Source organism: Phyllobates terribilis, unplaced genomic scaffold (genome assembly GCF_046119375.1).
Source record: "Phyllobates terribilis strain yellow unplaced genomic scaffold, ASM4611937v1 Scaffold_75__1_contigs__length_6962009, whole genome shotgun sequence".
Lineage (NCBI taxonomy): Eukaryota > Metazoa > Chordata > Amphibia > Anura > Dendrobatidae > Phyllobates > Phyllobates terribilis.
Genome location: NW_027362835.1, coordinates 5,276,029 through 5,291,506, shown reverse-complemented (window position 1 = coordinate 5,291,506; position 15,478 = coordinate 5,276,029).

Here is a 15,478-nt window from a genome sequence, read left to right as displayed (position 1 = left end):
CATTATGACATCACCGATGCCATGACGACCATTATGACATCACCATTGCCATGACGACCATTATGACGTTGCCATGACGACCATTATGACATCACCGTTGCCATGATGACCACGATGACATCATCGTTGCCATGACGACCAATATGACATCACCGTTGCCATGACGACCATTATGACATCATCGTCGCCATGACGACAATTATGACATCATCGTCGCCATGACGACAATTATGACATCATCGTCGCCATGATGACCATTATGACGTCGTCATGACGACCGTTATGACTACATCGTTGCCATGACAACCATTATGACATCATCGTCGCCATGATGACCATTATGATCTCACCGTCGCCATGACGACCATTATGGCATCATCGTCGCCATGATGACCATTATGAAATCATCATCGCCATAACGAGCATTATGACATAATCGTCACCATAACGACCAATATGACATCACCGATGCCATGACGACGATTATGACGTTGCCATGATGACCATTATGACATCATTGTTGCCATGACGACCATTATGACATCAACGTTGCCATGACGACCATTATGACATCAACGTTGCCATGACGAACATGATGACATCAACGTTGCCATGACGAACATGATGACATCAACGTTGCCATGACGAACATGATGACATCAACGTTGCCATGACGAACATGATGACATCAACGTTGCAATGTCGACCATGATGACATCAACGTTGCCATGTCGACCATGATGACATCACCGTTGCCATGACGACCAATATGACATCACCGTTGCCATGACGACCAATATGACATCACCGTTGCCATGACGACCAATATGACATCACCGTTGCCATGACGACCAATATGACATCACCGTTGCCATGACGACCAATATGACATCACCGTTGCCATGACGACCAATATGACATCACCGTTGCCATGACGACCAATATGACATCATTGTTGCCTTGATGACCATTAGGACGTCGCCATGACGACCATTATGACGTCATTGTTGCCATGATGACCAATATGACATCATCGTTGCCATGACGACCATTATGACATCGTCGCCAAGACGACCATTATGACATTATCGTCGCCATGATGACCATTAGGACGTCGCCATGACGACCATTATGACGTCATTGTTGCCATGATGACCAATATGACATCATCGTTGCCATGATGACCAATATGACATCATCGTCGACAAGACGACCATTATGAAATCATCGTCGCCATGACGACCATTATGACATCATCGTCACCATGACGACCAATATGACATCATCGTCACCATGACGACCAATATGACATCACCGTCGCCATGACGACCATTATGACATCACCGTCGCCATGACGACCATGATGACATCACCATTGCCATGACGACCATGATGACATCATCGTTGCCATGACGACCAATATGATATCACCATTGCCATGACGACCATTATGACGTCTCCATGACGACCATTATGGCATCACCGTTGCCATGACGACCATTAAGACGTTGGCATGACGACCATTATGACATCATTGTTGCCATGACGACCATTATGACATCACTGTTGCCATGTCGACCATGACGACATCATCGTTGCCATGACGACCATGATGACATCATCGTTGCCATGACCACCAATATGACATCACCGTTGCCATGACGACAATTATGATGTCGCCATGACTACCATTATGGCATCATTTTTGCCATGACGACCATTATGACATCATCGTTGCCATGACGACTAATATGACATCATCGTCGCCATGACGACTATTATAACATTATCGTCGCCATGATGACCATTATGACGTCACCATGACGACCATTATGTCTGCATCGTTGCCATGACGACCATTATGACATTATCGTCGCCATGACGACCATTATGACGTTGCCATGATGACCATTATGACATCATTGTTGCCATGGCGACCATTATGAAAACATCATTGCCATGACGACCATTATGACATTATCGTCGCCATGACGACCATTATGACATCATAATCGCCATGACGACCATAATAACATCATCGTGGCATGATGACCATAATGACATCATCGTTGCCATGATGTCCATTATGACATCACCGTCTCCATGACGACCATTATGACATCATCGTTGCCAGGACGACCATTTTGACATCATTGTCGCCATGACATCATCGTCGCCATGACGACCCTATGACATCACATTCGCCTAGGCGACAATTATGACATCACCGTTGCCATGACGACCATTATGACATCTTCGTCGCAATGACGACCATTGTGACATTATCTTCGCCATGACGATAATTGTGACATTATCGTCGCCATGACGATCATTGTGACATCACCGTCGTCATGACGACCATTAATAAATCATCGTCACCATGACGACCAATATGAAATCAATGTCACCAAGACGATGAATATGACATCACCGTCGCCATGACGACCATTATGACATCACCACTGCCATGACGACCATTATGACATCACAACTGCCATGACGACCATTATGACATCTACATCGCCATGATGACCAATATGACATCATCGTCGCGATGACGACCATTATAACATCATCGTCACCAGGACGACCAATATGACATCACCCTCGCCATTATGACTATTATGACATCACCGCTGCCATGATGACCATTATGACATCATCGTTGCCATGACGACCATTATAACGTCGCCATGACGACCATTATGACATCATCGTTGCCATGACGACCAATATGACATCATCGTTGCCATGACAACCACTATAACGTCACCATGACGACCATTATGACATATTTGTTGCCATGACGACCATTATGACATCATCATCGCCATGACGACCATTATGACATCATCGTAGCCATGACGACCAATTTGACATCATCGTTGCCATGACGACCATTATGACATCATCGTCGCCATGACGACCATTATGACGTCGCCTTGACGACCATTATGACTACATCGTTGCCATGACAACCATTATGACATCATCGTCGCCATGATGACCATTATGATCTCACCGTCGCCATGACGACCATTATGGTATCATCGTCGCCATGATGACCATTATGAAATCATCGTCACCATAACGACCAATATGACATCACCAATGCCATGACGACGATTATGACATCACCGTTGCCATGACGACCATTATGGCGTTGCCATGACGACCATTATGACATCATTGTTGCCATGACGACCATTATGACATCGACGTTGCCATGACGACCATGATGACATCATCGTTGCCATGACGACCAATATGACATCATCGTTGCCATGACGACCAATATTACATCACCGTTGCCATGACGACCAATATGACATCACCGTTGCCATGACGACCATTAAGACGTCGCCATGACGACCATTATGACATCATTGTTGCCATGATGACCATTATGACATCATCGTTGCCATGATGACCAATATGACATCATCGTTGCCATGAAGACCATTGTGACATCATCGTCGCCAAGACGACCATTATGACATTATCGTCGCCATGATGACCATTAGGACGTCGCCTTGACGACCATTATGACATTATCGTCGCCATGATGACCATTATGACGTCGCCATGACTACCATTATGACATTATCGTCGCCATGATGGCCATTATGATGTCGCCATAATGACCGTTATGACTACATCATTGCCATGACGACCATTATGACATCATCGTCACCATGACGACCATTATGATCTCACTGTCGCCATGATGACCATTATGACATCATCGTCACCATGACGACCATTATGCAATCATCATCGCCATGGCGACCATTATGACATCATCGTCACCATGACGACCAATATGACATCAACGCTTCCATGATGACCATTATGACATCACCGTTGCCATGATGACCATTATGACATCATTGTTGCCATGGCGACCATTATGACAACACCGTTGCCACGACGACCATGATGACATCATCGTTGCCATGACAACCAATATGACATCACCGTTGCCATAACGACCATTATGACGTCGCCATGATGACCATTATGTCATCATTGTTGCCATGACGACCATTATGATATCATCGTTGCCATGACGACCAATATGATATCATTGTTGCCATGACGACGAATATGACATCATTGTTGCCATGACGACCATTATGACATCATCGTCGCCATGACGACCATTATGACATTATCATCGCCATGATGACCATTATGACATCATCGTCGCCTTTACGACCAGTATGAAATCATCGTCGCCCTGACGACCATTATGACATCAACGTCACCATGACGACCAATATGACATCACCGTCGCCATGACGACCATTATGACATCACCCCTGCCATGACGACCATTATGACATCATCGTAGCCATGATGACCATTATGAAATCATCGTCGCCATGACGACCTTTATGACATCATCGTCACCAAGACGACCATTATGACATCATCGTTGCCATGACAACCAATATGACATCATCGTTGCCATGACGACCATTATGACATCATCGTCGCCATGACGACCATTATGACATCATAATCGCCATGACGACCATAATAACATCATCGTCGGCAATACTACCATAATGACATCATGGTTGCCAGGACGACCATTTTGACATAATCGTCGCCATGACGACAATTTTGACATCATCGTCACCATGACGACAATTATGACATCACCGTTGCCATGACGACCATTATGACATCTTCGTCGCAATGACGACCAATATGATATCATATTCGGGATTATGACATCATCATCGTCATGAGGACCATTATGACATCATCGTCGCAATGACGACCATTATGACATAATCGTCGCCATGACAACCATTATGACATTATCGTCGCCATGACGAACATTATGACATCACCAACGCCATGACGACCATTAATAAATCATCGTCACCATGATGACCATTATGACATCAATGTCACCAAGAGGACCAATATGACATAACCGTCGCCATGACGATCATTATGACATCACCACTACCATGACGATCATTATGACATCACGGTTGCCATGACGACCATAATGACATCTACGTCGCCATGATGACCAATATGACATCATCGTCGCCATGACAACCATTATGACATCATCGTCACCATGACGACCAATATGACATCAACATCGCCATTTTGACTATAATGACATCACCGCTGCAATGACGACCATTATGACATCATCATTGCCATAACGACCATTATGACGTCGCCATGACGACCATTATGACATCATCGTTGCCATGACGACCATTATGACATTATCTTCGCCATGACGACCATTATGACTACATCGTTGCCATGACGACCATTATGACATCATCGTCGCCATGACGACCATTATGATCTCACCATCGCCATGACGACCATTATGACATCATCGTCGCCATGACGACCATTATGACATCATAATCGCCATGACGACCATAATAACATCATCGTCGGCAATACTACCATAATGACATCATGGTTGCCAGGACGACCATTTTGACATAATCGTCGCCATGACGACAATTATGACATCATCGTCACCATGACGACAATTATGACATCACCGTTGCCATGACGACCATTATGACATCTTCGTCGCAATGACGACCAATATGATATCATATTCGGGATTATGACATCATCATCGTCATGAGGACCATTATGACATCATCGTCGCAATGACGACCATTATGACATAATCGTCGCCATGACAACCATTATGACATTATCGTCGCCATGACGAACATTATGACATCACCAACGCCATGACGACCATTAATAAATCATCGTCACCATGATGACCATTATGACATCAATGTCACCAAGAGGACCAATATGACATAACCGTCGCCATGACGATCATTATGACATCACCACTACCATGACGATCATTATGACATCACGGTTGCCATGACGACCATAATGACATCTACGTCGCCATGATGACCAATATGACATCATCGTCGCCATGACAACCATTATGACATCATCGTCACCATGACGACCAATATGACATCAACATCGCCATTTTGACTATAATGACATCACCGCTGCAATGACGACCATTATGACATCATCATTGCCATAACGACCATTATGACGTCGCCATGACGACCATTATGACATCATCGTTGCCATGACGACCATTATGACATTATCTTCGCCATGACGACCATTATGACTACATCGTTGCCATGACGACCATTATGACATCATCGTCGCCATGACGACCATTATGATCTCACCATCGCCATGACGACCATTATGACATCAACGCTGCCATGACGATCATTATGACATCACCGTTGCCATGACGACCATTATGACGTTGCCATGACGACCATTATGACATCATTGTTTCCATGGCGACCATTATGACATCACCGTTGCCATGACGATCATGATGACATCATCGTTGCCATGACGACCAATATGACATCACCGTTGCCATGACGACCATTATGACGTCGCCATGACGACCATTATGGCATCACCGTGTCCATGACGAACATTATGACATCATTGTTGCCATGACGACCATTATGACATCACTCTTGCCATGATGACCATGAAGACATCATCGTTGCCATGACGACCAATATGACATCGCCGTTGCCATGATGATCATTATGATGTCGCTATGACGACCATTATGACATCATCGTTGCCATGACGACCAATATGACATCACCGTTGCCATGACGACCATTATGACGTCGCCATGACGACCATTATGGCATCACCGTGTCCATGACGAACATTATGACATTGGCATGACGACCATTATGACATCATTGTTGCCATGACGACCATTATGACATCACTGTTGCCATGATGACCATGAAGACATCATCGTTGCCATGACGACCAATATGACATCGCCGTTGCCATGACGATCATTATGACGTCGCCACGACGACCATTATGGCATCATTGTTGCCATGACGACCATTATGACATCATCGTTGCCATGACGACCATTATGACATCACTGTTGCCATGATGACCATGAAGACATCATCGTTGCCATGACGACCAATATGACATTGCCTTTGCCATGACGACCATTATGACGTCGCCATGACGACCATTATGACATCATCGTCACCATGACGACCAATATGACATCACCGTCGCCATGACGACCATTATGACATCACCCCTGCCATGACAACCATTATGACATCATCGTCGCCATGACGACCATTATGAAATCATCGTCGCCATGACGATCCTTATGACATCATCGTCACCATGATGACCATTATGACATCACCGTTGCCATGACGACCATTATGACGTTGCCATGACGACCATTATGACATCATTGTTGCCATGACGACCATTATGACATCACCGTTGCCATGACGACCATGATGACATCATCGTTGCCATGACGACCAATATGACATCACCGTTGCCATGACGACCATTATGACGTCGCCATGACGACCATTATGGCATCACCGTTGCCATGACGACCATTATGACGTCGCCATGACGACCATTATGGCATCATTGTTGCCATGACGACCATTATGACATCATCGTTGCCATGACGACCAATATGACATCATCGTTGCCATGACGACCATTATGACATCATAGTCGCCATGACGACCATTATGACATTATCGTCACCATGATGACCATTATGACGTCACCATGACGACCATTATGACTGCATCTTTGCCATGACGACCATTATGACATCATCGTCGCCATGACGACCATTATGATATCACCGTCGCCGTGACGACCATTATGACATCATCGTCGCCATGGCGGCCATTATGATGTTGCCATGATGACCATTATGACATCATTGTTGCCATGGCGACCATTATGACATCATCGTCGCCATGACGACCATTACGAAATCATCGTCGCCATGACGGCCATTATGACATCATAATCGCCATGACGACCATAATAACATCATCGTCGGCATGACGACCATAATGACATCATCGTTGCCATGATGTCCATTATGACATCATCATTGCCATGATGTCCATTATGACATCACCGTCGCCATGACGACCATTATGACATCATCGTTGCCATGACGACCATTATGACATCACCGTTGCCATGTCGACCATTATGACATCGCCATGATGTCCATTATGGCATCATTGTTGCCATGACAACCATTATGACATCATCGTTGCCATGACAACCAATATGACATCACCCCTGCCATGACGACCATTATGACATCATCGTCGCCATGACGACCATTAAGAAATCATCGTCGCCATGACGACCTTTATGACATCATCGTCACCATGACGACCATTATGACATCATCATTGCCATGACAACCAATATGACATCATTGTTGCCATGACGACCATTATGACATCATCGTCGCTATGACGACGATTATGATATCATAATCGCCATGACGACCATAATAACATCATCGTCGGCACGACGACCATAATGACATCATCGTTGCCAGGACGACCATTTTGACATCATCGTCGCCATGACGACAATTATGACATCATCGTCGCCATGACGACAATTATGACATCACCTTTGCGATGTCGACCATTATGACATCTTCATCGCAATGACGGCCAATATGATATCATATTCGGCATTATGACATCATCGTCGCAATGACGACCATTATGACATCATCGTCGCCATGAAAACCATTATGACATTATCGTCGCCATGACGACCATTATGACGTCGCCATGACAACCATTATGAAATCATCGTTGCCATGACGATCATTATGACATCACCGTCGCCATGACGACCATTAATAAATCATCGTCACCATGATGACCATTATGACATCAAGGTCACCAAGACGATCAATATGACATCACTGTCGCCATGACGACCATTATGACATCACCACTGCCATGACGACCATTATGACATCACGGTTGCCATGACGACCATAATGACATCTATGTGGCCATGATGACCAATATGACATCATCGTCGCCATGACAACCATTATGACATCATCATCACCATGACGACCAATATGACATCACCGTCGCCACTATGACTATCATGACATCACCGCTGCAATGACGACCATTATGACATCATCGTTGCCATGACGACCATTATGACGTCGCCATGATGACCATTATGACATCATTGTTGCCATGACGACCATTATGACATCATCGTTGCCATGGCGAACAATTTGACATCATCATTGCCATGACGACCATTATGACATCATCGTTTCCATGACGACCATTATGACATTATCGTCGCCATGACGACCATTATGACGTCGCCATGACGACCATTATGACTACATCATTACGATGACGACCATGATGACATCATCGTCGCCATGACGACCATTATGATCTCACCGTCGCCATGACGACCAATATGACATAATCGTCGCCATAACGACCATTATGAAATCATCGTCGCCATGACGACCATTATGATATGATCGTCACCATGACGACCAATATGACATCACAGTCGCCATGACGACAATTATGACATCAACGCTGCCATGACGATCATTATGACATCACCGTTGCCATGACAACCATTGTGACGTTACCATGACGACCATTATGACAACATTGTTGCCATGACGACCATTATGACATCACCGTTGTTATGACGACCATGATGACATCATCGTTGCCATGACGAACAATATGACATCACCGTCGCCGTGACGACCATTATGACGTCGCCATGACGACCATTATGGCATCACCGTTGCCATGACGACCATTATGACGCTGCCATGACGACCATTATGACATCATTGTTGCCATGATGACCATTATGACATTATCGTCGCCATGACGATCATTATGACGTCGCCATGCCGACCATTATGGCTACATCGTTGCCATGACGACCATTCTGACATCATCGTCACCATGACGACCAATATGACATCACAGTCGCCATGACAACCATTATGACATCACCGCTGCCATGACGACCATTATGACGTCGCCATGACGACCATTATGGCGTCGCCATGACGACCATTATGGCATCATTGTTGCCATAACGACCATTATGACTTCATCGTCGCCATGACGACCATTATGACATTATCGTCGCCATGATGACCATTATGACGTCACCATGACGACCATTATGACTGCATCTTTGCCATGACGACCATTATGACATCACCGTTGTTATGACGACCATGATGACATCATCGTTGCCATGACGAACAATATGACATCACCGTTGCCATGACGACCATTATGACGTCGCCATGACGACCATTATGGCATCACCGTTGCCATTACGACCATTATGACGCTGCCATGACGACCATTATGACATCATTGTTGCCATGACGACCATTATGACATTATCGTCGCCATAACGACCATTATGAAGTCGCCATGGCGACGATTATGACTACATCGTTGCCATGACGACCATTATGACATCACCGTCGCCATGACAACCATTATGACATCACCGCTGCCATGACGACCATTATGACATCACCGTTGCCATGACGACCATTATGACGTCGCCATGACGACCATTATGGCATCATTGTTGCCATAACGACCATTATGACTTCATCGTCGCCATGACGACCATTATGACATTATCGTCGCCATGATGACCATTATGACATCACCATGACGACTATTATGACTGCATCTTTGCCATGATGACCATTATGACATCATCATCGCCATGACGACCATTATGATATCACCGTCGCCGTGACGACCATTATGACATCATCGTCGCCATGGTGACCATTATGACGTTGCCATGATGACCATTATGACATCATTGTTGCCATGGCGACCATTATGACATCATCGTCGCCATGACGACCATTACAATAATCATCGTCGCTATGACGACCATTATGACATCATAATCGCCATGACGACCATAATAACATCATCGTCGGCATGACGACCATAATGACATCATCATTGCCATGATGTCCATTATGACATCACCGTCGCCATGACGACCATTATGACATCATCGTCGCCATGACGACCATTATGACATTATCGTCGCCATGACGACCATTATGACATCGCCATGGCGACCATTATGACTACATCATTGCCATGACGACCATTATGACATCATCGTCACCATGACGACCATTGTGACATAATCGTCGCCATAACGACCATTATGAAATCAACGTCGTCATGACGACCATTATGACATCATCGTCACCATGACGACCAATATGACATCACCGTCGCCATGACGACCATTATGACATCATCGTCACCATGACGACCAATATGACATCACCGTCGCCATGACGACCATTATGACATCACCGCTGCCATGACGACCATTATGACATCACCGTTGCCATGACGACCAATATGACGTTGCCATGACGACCATTATGACATCATTGTTGCCATGACGTCCATTATGACATCACCGTTGCCATGACGACCATGATGACATCATCGTTGCCATGACGACCAATATGACATCACCGTTGCCATGTCGACCATTATGACGTCGCCATGACGACCATTATGGCATCACCGTTGCCATGACGACAATTATGACGTTGGTATGACGACCATTATGACATCATTGTTGCCATGACGACCATTATGACATCACTGTTGCCATGACGACCATGATGACATCATCGTTGCCATGACGACCAATATGACATCATCGTTGCCATGACGACCATTATGAAATCATCGTCGCCATGACGACCATTATGACATCATCGTCACCATGACGACCAATATGACATCACCGTCGCCATGACGACCATTATGACATCATCCCTGCCATGACGACCATTATGACATCATCATCGCCACGACGACCATTATGAAATCATCGTCGCCATGACGACCTTCATGACATCATCGTCACCATGACGACCATTATGACAACATTGTTGCCATGACGACCATTATGACATCACCGTTGTTATGACGACCATGATGACATCATCGTTGCCATGACGAACAATATGACATCACCGTCGCCATGACGACCATTATGACGTCGCCATGACGACCATTATGGCATCACCGTTGCCATGACGACCATTATGACGCTGCCATGACGACCATTATGACATCATTGTTGCCATGATGACCATTATGACATTATCGTCGCCATGGCGATCATTATGACGTCGCCATGCCGACCATTATGGCTACATCGTTGCCATGACGACCATTCTGACATCATCGTCACCATGACGACCAATATGACATCACCGTTGCCATGACAACCATTATGACATCACCGCTGCCATGACGACCATTATGACGTCGCCATGACGACCATTATGGCGTCGCCATGACGACCATTATGGCATCATTGTTGCCATAACGACCATTATGACTTCATCGTCGCCATGACGACCATTATGACATTATCGTCGCCATGATGACCATTATGACGTCACCATGACGACCATTATGACTGCATCTTTGCCATGACGACCATTATGACATCACCGTTGTTATGACGACCATGATGACATCATCGTTGCCATGACGAACAATATGACATCACCGTTGCCATGACGACCATTATGACGTCGCCATGACGACCATTATGGCATCACCGTTGCCATTACGACCATTATGACGCTGCCATGACGACCATTATGACATCATTGTTGCCATGACGACCATTATGACATTATCGTCGCCATAACGACCATTATGAAGTCGCCATGGCGACGATTATGACTACATCGTTGCCATGACGACCATTATGACATCACCGTCGCCATGACAACCATTATGACATCACCGCTGCCATGACGACCATTATGACATCACCGCTGCCATGACGACCATTATGACGTCGCCATGACGACCATTATGGCATCATTGTTGCCATAACGACCATTATGACTTCATCGTCGCCATGACGACCATTATGACATTATCGTCGCCATGATGACCATTATGACGTCACCATGACGACTATTATGACTGCATCTTTGCCATGATGACCATTATGACATCATCATCGCCATGACGACCATTATGATATCACCGTCGCCGTGACGACCATTATGACATCATCGTCGCCATGGTGACCATTATGACGTTGCCATGATGACCATTATGACATCATTGTTGCCATGGCGACCATTATGACATCATCGTCGCCATGACGACCATTACAAAATCATCGTCGCTATGACGACCATTATGACATCATAATCGCCATGACGACCATAATAACATCATCGTCGGCATGACGAACATAATGACATCATCATTGCCATGATGTCCATTATGACATCACCGTCGCCATGACGACCATTATGACATCATCGTCGCCATGACGACCATTATGACATTATCGTCGCCATGACGACCATTATGACATCGCCATGGCGACCATTATGACTACATCATTGCCATGACGACCATTATGACATCATCGTCACCATGACGACCATTGTGACATAATCGTCGCCATAACGACCATTATGAAATCAACGTCGCCATGACGACCATTATGACATCATCGTCACCATGACGACCAATATGACATCACCGTCGCCATGACGACCATTATGACATCATCGTCACCATGACGACCAATATGACATCACCGTCGCCATGACGACCATTATGACATCACCGCTGCCATGACGACCATTATGACATCACCGTTGCCATGACGACCAATATGACGTTGCCATGACGACCATTATGACATCATTGTTGCCATGACGTCCATTATGACATCACCGTTGCCATGACGACCATGATGACATCATCGTTGCCATGACGACCAATATGACATCACCGTTGCCATGTCGACCATTATGACGTCGCCATGACGACCATTATGGCATCACCGTTGCCATGACGACAATTATGACGTTGGTATGACGACCATTATGACATCATTGTTGCCATGACGACCATTATGACATCACTGTTGCCATGACGACCATGATGACATCATCGTTGCCATGACGACCAATATGACATCATCGTTGCCATGACGACCATTATGAAATCATCGTCGCCATGACGACCATTATGACATCATCGTCACCATGACGACCAATATGACATCACCGTCGCCATGACGACCATTATGACATCATCCCTGCCATGACGACCATTATGACATCATCATCGCCACGACGACCATTATGAAATCATCGTCGCCATGACGACCTTCATGACATCATCGTCACCATGACGACCATTATGACATCATCGTTGCCATGACAACCAATATGACATCATCGTTGCCATGATGACCATTATGACATCATCGTTGCCATGACGACCATTATGACGTCGCCATGACGACCATTATGGCATCACCGTTGCCATGATGACCATTATGACATCGCCATGACGACCATTATGGCATCATTGTTGCCATGACGACCATTATGACATCATCGTTGCCATGATGACCATTATGACATCATCGTCGCCATGACAACCATTATGAGATTATCGTCGCCATGATAACCATTATGACGTCACCATGACGACCATTATGACTGCATCTTTGCCATGACGACCATTATGACATCATCGTAGCCATGACGACCATTATATCACCATCGCCGTGACGACCATTATGACATCATCGTCACCATGGCGACCATTATGACGTTGCCATGACGACCATTATGACATCATAATCGCCATGACGACCATAATAACATCATCGTCGGCATGACGACCATAATGACATCATCGTTGCCATGATGTCCATTATGACATCACCGTCGCCATGATGACCATTATGATCTCACTGTCGCCATGACGACCATTATGACATAATCGTCGCCATAACGACCATTATGAAATCATCATCGCCATGGCGACCATTATGACATCATCGTCACCATGACGACCAATATGACATCACCGTTGCTATGACGACCATTATGACGTTGCCATGACGACCATTATGACATGATTGTTGCCATGACGACCATTATGACATCACCGTTGCCATGACGACAATGATGACATCATCGTTGCCATGACGACCAATATGACATCACCGTTGCCATGACGACCATTATGACGTCGCGATGACGACCATTATGACATCACCGTTGCCATGACGACCATTATGACGTTGGCATGAAGACCATTATGACATCATTGTTGCCATGACGACGATTATGACATCACTGTTGCCATGATGACCATGATGACATCATCGATGCCATGACGACCAATATGACATCACCGTTGCCATGGCGACCATTATGACGTCGCCATAATGTCCATTATGGCATCATTGTTGCCATGACGACCAAAATGACATCACCGTCGCCATGACGACCATTATGACATCACCCCTCCCATGACGACCATTATGACATCATTGTCGCCATGACGACCATTATGAAATCATCGTCACCATGACGACCTTTATGACATCACCGTCACCATGAAGACCATTATGACATCATCGTTGCCATGACGTCCAATATGACATCATCATTGCCATGACGACCATTATGACATCA